Here is a 6942-nt window from a genome sequence, read left to right as displayed (position 1 = left end):
CCACCACTTCCCAAGCATCTGTAAAGAAGTGGCATGTATATTACATAGCCTGAGAAGACTTTCAGAGATAATCACATTACCAGGACAGACAAGACATTCTTAAGGAAGGAAAAGTTTCCATTTCATGGACACATAGGGCCTGGAGAGCCAAAGACATGGATATAATGAGGAAAAGTAGTGTAAAATAATATAAGTATGATATCAACATTAAGAAAAGCCCATCCCCGCATTTGTGCTTGCACACTCTCTCTCTCGCAAATAAATAAATAAAATCTTAAGAAAAAAAAAAAGAGTGGAGTATAAATGGTATGTAGCAGGTGTGCTCATTGGTTTTGGGGCATCTTCAATGGAGAGAAATACTTTAAATCATGAAGTCTTAATTAATTTATTTAAAATTAATTAAAATTTAAACATCATGGGCTCCCATTCTATATTCGCATCTCCCTTCTTCCATGGTAACAATCCTGTTTGCTGAAAAACAGTATATTTACTACATCATTTGCAATGGTTTCACAACTACCTCCCCAAAAACACTACCAATAACAAATAATTAGATAAATTTCAAGACTTCTTTGCAGGTTGTTTTATCCTTAGGAGATATCCCATTAAAGGCACACACTTAGAATATTATGTTTAAAAGTTACTTGAATAACTCTTCTTTATAGTTACATAATCAGTTTCAAATGTTTATTTATTTATTTGAGAGGGTCAGCCAAAGGGGCAGAAGGAAAGGGGTAGAGAATCTCCAGCAGACTCCACTGAGCATGGAGCCTATGCGGGACTCAGTCTCATGACCCTGAGATCATGACCTGAGCCAAAACCAAGGGTCTGACCCTCAACCAACTGCTGCATCCCTAGGCACCCCCTTTATTCTCCATTTTTTAGCATCCTAAGCATATTTGTTTGATGAGGAGGAAGAGGATGGCAACAATTATTGTCATTACTATTATTTTATTGAAGTCTTGGAGAGGCTGTTTTAAAAAATTAATTTCCTCTGAACTAATTTCCTGTTCCAATTGTTGGTTTTGCTATGTTGTCTTTCTTACCATTAGATTTCCACATGTCTTTGGGAATTTGGGCTTGTTCATTTTATGTAACATCTCTATTTCTTTTCCTTTTGCTCTCTCTCCCCTCCTGTTAAATACACTTCCTTTCTCATTGCTTTTTTGGTTGTCTCATTTGCTACCCATAACCCTGATCTAATGTCCAGGACCTGGTCTTAAAATGACAACAAAAAGCTTTTCTCCTATAGAGATATGGGGATGCTGTGGAATCGGGTACAGTCCCAACAATTTCTAATTGAGAATAATAGTAGTCAATATTTACTGAGCTATTACTATATGTCAGGCACTATTCCACATATATTATTTCATATAATGTGCCTAACAACTCTATGAGTTGGATATTTGTATAACAGAAACTCCTGCTATCACTACCACAACGATGACCATTTTACAAATGAGTGAAGTAAGTAAAGCATGTTAAATAATGTCTGTAGTAAAGACAAATCTGAACTTTTATATTTAATTTTTTTAATTTTTTTAATTTTTTAAGATTTGATTTATTCATGTGACAGAAATGACAAGTAGGTAGAGAGGCAGGCAAAGAGAGAGGGGGAAGCAGGCTCCCTGCTGAGCAGAGAGCCCAATGCGGGGCTCCATCCCAAGACCCTGAGATCATGACCTGAGCTGAAGGCAGAGGCTTAACCCACTGAGCCACCCAGTGCCCCTTGTATGTTTTTGTTTGTAGCATGGTTTCTCCCTCTGATGAAATGCCCACCTGTAGCAAGAGAGAAACAACTCTCCCAGTTCACACTCTTTACTTCTTACAGAGATATTTATAGCAATGATACAGTCCTCAGAGATCAGTGAGAGGAACCAGGAATGGGATACTTCAGGAAGGAACATTGAGGACATTATGGAGGTGCTCCAAGCTGCTGATCAGGTGAGGACATCTCAGACATTTTACTGGCTCCAACCAGCACAGGACCATCTCCATCCAGGGAGCTGGTTGGGTACATACCTGTTGTGCCAGGAGAGTAAGAGAAATCTCCAGTTAGCAGAGCACTAGTTGGTCCAGGCCATCATAGCTCCAGGTCTGATTCCCATGTCCCTAGTCTGATCCATATTCTCTCCATCCCCCCAATCCCTGATCCATCTTCAACCCTCTTCCTGGATTCACTCCTCCTCTTCCTTTCTCTACCAGGGGCCCTTATTCTCTTTATTATCTTTACCCTTCAACCTTCCTTTCTTCCTGAGTCCCCTCTCTTCTGTAGTTGTCAACAGATAATGTCTTTAAACTCTCAAGTCGCTGAAAGTTAAAATCCTAAACAAGAAAATGGTACCTCCACTATGCCAGAAGGTGACTGATATCTTTGTTGACTACCTGAGGACCATGGTGAGGAGCCTGTGCCTCTGGGCTGGGGACTTTGGGGGAAGAAAACAGCAGGTCTGAGCCCAGGAGCTCTTTATGGTGGATGATGACACTTGGAAACCAACTGGGATCTGGGATGTGAGTGTCTCATTTCTAAACAGTTTGCTGGAGTCCGTACCTAATACTCCGAGCATATCTCAAGGACCATGACTTAGACAGAATTGCAAGCTACAGCAGTGAAGCAAAGTGGTGAGGTAGGAGAAGGGAGACGGAAAGGGGGGAAGGATTTGGGCTGTTGGGCACCAAGTCTGACCTGGTTTTCAGACTGTGTCCTGCTATACCTTAGTCAGCTTTGTTACTGCAATACAACTAATCATTTCACTGTCTTTCAAATCCACTTACCCCTGTGCCAACCCACCTCTGACTGAATGTTCATAATGTCTACCTGTCCATCTACCCACGTACTTTACATGCATGTTCCTGACACTGGTTAATCTCATTTCTTATTTTCTTGGTTACCTATGAATTATCTTTCTTCTGGTTAACCTGCCTTCTTTGGCATGTCTGTCTTCTTCTTTTTTTTTAAGATTTTATTTATTTATTTGACAGACAGAAATCACAAGTAGGCGGAGAGGCAGGCAGAGAGAGAGAGGAGGAAGCAGGCTCCCTGCTGAGCAGAGAGCCCAATGCAGGGTTTGATTCCAGAACCCTGGGATCATGACCTGAGCCAAAAGCAGAGGCTTTAGCCCACTGAGCCACCCAGGTGCCCCGGCATTCCTGTCTTCTGATCAAGATTCTTGACCTACCAGAGATTTCCAAAGTCGCTTCCATAATCTACCCACCTTCCTGATGATTCCCTAGGTGCTGTAGGGGAATTTCTTTGCTCTAAAATCTTCAGTCCCCACAACCCCCTTGCCCCAAACACAGAGACTTTGCATATTTTTTTGTCTACCTGTTCTTTGCATGCTCTAGGAAGGCATTGCCCTCCATCACTGGGAAGGCATTTGTTGGATGGGGTGGTAGTGGAGTTCTTGCCTTCTAGATGGAAGAGAATCACTTATTGACCAAAGCTGATTCTTAGAAGTTATGGGACTCATCTTGGGGATTAGCCTTTGAATAGTTAATCTTTCTTTTCCAGAAGCCTGAGGGAGAACTGGAGGAGCTGTGTACTACGCTCCTAGTGGCTCTGGGGTTCCAGTCTCCAGGAATAGTCATCTTCAAGCAGTGGGACAGATGGCACAACACCTTGCCCCCAAACTGCCTCCTGACTGCAGTGGGGAGACTCATCCACTCAGGGTATAGCCTGAGTTAGTCTGAGAAGAGAACAGGGGAAGCAGGGGGTGGAGACATTGTATATGCTTTAGATCAGCTTTATACTCCTGATTTCTCTCATTGGACATCTCCACTTATTTCAGTCATGGGTGTGTATGTGCAGGTGGGATAACAAACTAGGATCCCTACTGGGCTCCTGGGACCTCAGGAGGGAGTTTCTGGAGACGAAGAATGGCATGATAGGATGTATTAGGGCATGAGAGACCCACAGAGCTGGAAAGAAGACTCCAGGTGAAGAGAGAAGGCAGAATAGAAAGCCCCCATTCAGCAGTGGTGGGTAGGGGCAAGGAGGAAGCAAGGAGGGCTTTACTTAAGGGATCCTGCAGTGTTGAATTAGGTTAGAGGCTTGGAAGTTAATAGAGTAGGCAGGAGGAGGCAGAGACTCACCATTCAGTCTCTGCCCTATTGGCTCCTGGTGATGGTGGTGGCTTGCTTACCCATTCTGTTCCCTTCTCTCTATCACAAAGTGTGAAAAGGCAATCAAGTCACAGGACTAGTGACCTTTTCTCTACCACTTGGAACTGGGGGAAAGAGAGTCTGGGGGGAGTAAGTTTGCCTTCTGAGCATTGATCTCAAAATGACAAGGCATGACCCAGTGAGCACAGAGGACACAGCAACAGAAGCTGGAAACATGTCGCTTGATCTAATCAGGGCAAATGTCTTCACATCCATCTCAGACAGCATAGTTCTCTATTTCCTAAGGGTTATTGTAAAGGAGTGTTCATGTGTAGCCTGTCCTAATAATTTGCATTTCTGTTCTATGCTAATATCCATTATCGATCTTGATCCTCCCAGCATCCCTGTGCAGTGGTCATGTCAGGAATTGTACTCTTATTTAACAGTTAATGAAGCTGAAACTCAGATAAATTAAGTAACTGGTTCAGGGTTGCCCAGACTCTGGAGGTAGAACTAGGATCAGAACCCGGGTATCCTGGCCTCCAGTCTATAAAGTTGGCCTTAGTGAAGGATGTTCCTGACCTTAGTGAAGGATGTTCCCCTCCCTGGGATAGGGATGACATTATTGTACTTTCCCTCTTTGATGCAGCTTCATATGTTGGGGTCACATGGGAATATATCCTGCGCCTTCTGAGGATGGCCCAAACAGAGGATGATATGTTGTCATTATGTCATGGTAAGGGTCAGGAGGGTCTGGGGAAGACTCTGTTGGAATCAGGGAGGGAGGAAAGAAGGGCAAATAAAGAGGCTGGTCCCTCTAAGTAGGGATCCAGGAAGGCTGGAGAGGGCCAGGAAATGACTTGAGAGCAGACCAGTGTGAACAGCTGCTCTTCTGCATCTGACTTCTTGGCCTGGATTGGGGCAAGGACCAAGCTTGATAAGGATGCTATGGGCGTTGATACCCTCAACCACTTTTACTTCCCCTTCTGGGTGTTCCAGGTGTGGTCACAAAGGAAAAATAGTTGGGGTGGTGGTGAATGGGTTAGTGTTTCCCAGTACAGGACCCTAGAAACACTTTTAGGGTTGGAGATGAGAAGACTGTTCCCACATGTGTGTCTGTTTCCCAGGGGAAGGAAAAGGTGATGGGCAGCTCATACTCCCTGCATTCCTCACAGTGCTCAAATGACTGGTCATCAGTGCCCGGAAACATGTGGATTTGTCCACGACAGATGATGAAATAATGGACATCACAAAAGAGGCTGTGTCCTTCAAGGCTTATCTCACCCTCAGGATTCTCTTCAATTGTTGGTCCCTAAAGACCAACAACAAGGTGGGATTTGGAGGTAGTGGGGTTGAGTGGATGGCCACAGGAGTAAGTCTTGAGCCAAAGATGGGACAGGAACATGTCTGTCTATTTAATGGTGGAAGGATAACTTAAATGGCTCTTCCAAAAGAGCAGGGTGACTTTCCTTGGGCCCTGTTTCCCATTCGCCAGAAGATTATGTCAGAAAATGCCACTGTCCAGCTCCATATTTGTTAAATACACAATTAAGCAACTTAAATTTACTGATTTCTGTTATTAGCCAGGCACTGTGCTAGGCCCTGGGGATAAAAAGATGAATAAGGAAAAGCCCCTTAGGAATTGTCTTGTCTTCATCCCTGAGCTGAGGCAAGTTTGTTGTGTCTCCTGGGCACAGGTGACAGAGCAAGCTATGGTGATAATTGGTCACCTCTTCTTCCTCATGCCATCCTCCAAACTCAAGAACGAAGTGAACCAGTTAACCCGATGGCTTATGACTTTGGTATCTGCAAAAGTTACACCTTTCTACATTTCCCAGGTGATTGGAATGGGGTGAGAAGATAATTTCATTAGTTTTTGCTTTCTACATTTATTGAGTAATTAATGCTAGGCTTGGCAAAGCATGGCCCACAGGCCAAATCCAGCCTGAAGCTTGTTTTTGTAAAATAAGGTTTTGTTGGAATTCCACTCTGCACATTTGTTGAATTTGTTGAATAGCCCTTTGAATCTCTCTGACTTTCCTGTCTCTGACCTCTAGATTCAGACATAAATGGCTCATTAGAGAGACCAAGCCCACCTGGATAATCTGTTTTAAGGTCAACAAATGTGGGACCTTAGTTACATCTCTGATAATCCCTTCATATCAACATCTAGATTATTGCTTGATTCTATAACTGGGAAAGAGGGCCTGAAATTTGGGAGCCATCACAGAATTCTACCTACCTAAGAATTGTTATACTAATGCTAAGTACTTTTAGGAGCAAAGGACGCAGTACTGGAACCAAAAATTTCTGATTGTTGTTTTATTCCTTCCATTTCAGTGGCATTCCTCCAACCAAGTTCCATCCAACTTTTAATGGGTATTTCACAAAAATAACCTGTGTTATTTGGCAAAATGGGTGGGAAATATTGAGTTAAAATTAGTATCTTAAATATAGAATTTCCTTAGAGTTTTCAATACATAGGCTAGTCTTGTCCTCCAAAAAGCAAACACCAACATGGTGTTAGAGTTGCAGGAGATTTATTGGAGAAACATCTGTGAGGGAAAATAGGGAGGGAGCCAGAGGAGGCTGGGAGCACTCCGATGGCAATGTATATCTGAACCTTGGCAAGGAGAAGGGAAAGCAGGGAGGGAAGGGAAGGAGGGAAAAAGTGAGGAAGGCCTTGGATGGCAGTGTGGTTCTAAAAAAGTTTCAGTAAGGCCAACAGGGAGTACCTGAACCAAAGCAATCCATCAGAAATGTCCCATATCTTGAAGGAGTAGGCCTGCCTTAGCAGATTTGCCATATTCAGTCATTGGCTGGAAGAAACCTGTGGGAATC

At 43.4% G+C, this 6942-nt stretch overlaps 1 pseudogene across 1 annotated transcript in view; it reads left to right on the top strand.

Moving 5' to 3' along the window:
* The first annotated feature begins 1845 nt into the window (after positions 1-1845).
* The window catches only part of LOC309857495 (maestro heat-like repeat-containing protein family member 1), a 48653-nt pseudogene continuing 43556 nt past the window's right edge, over positions 1846-6942 (top strand). The window contains exons 1-6 of the transcript in view: positions 1846-1944; positions 2276-2397; positions 3512-3669; positions 4590-4717; positions 5277-5431; positions 5799-5939. The product of the transcript in view is annotated as a maestro heat-like repeat-containing protein family member 1 (transcript). The remainder of the gene's footprint in view (positions 1945-2275; positions 2398-3511; positions 3670-4589; positions 4718-5276; positions 5432-5798; positions 5940-6942) is intronic.

This window comes from Mustela nivalis (assembly GCF_964662115.1).
Source record: "Mustela nivalis genome assembly, contig: HAP1_SCAFFOLD_781, whole genome shotgun sequence".
Lineage (NCBI taxonomy): Eukaryota > Metazoa > Chordata > Mammalia > Carnivora > Mustelidae > Mustela > Mustela nivalis.
This window is presented reverse-complemented; position numbering and strand designations above follow the sequence as displayed.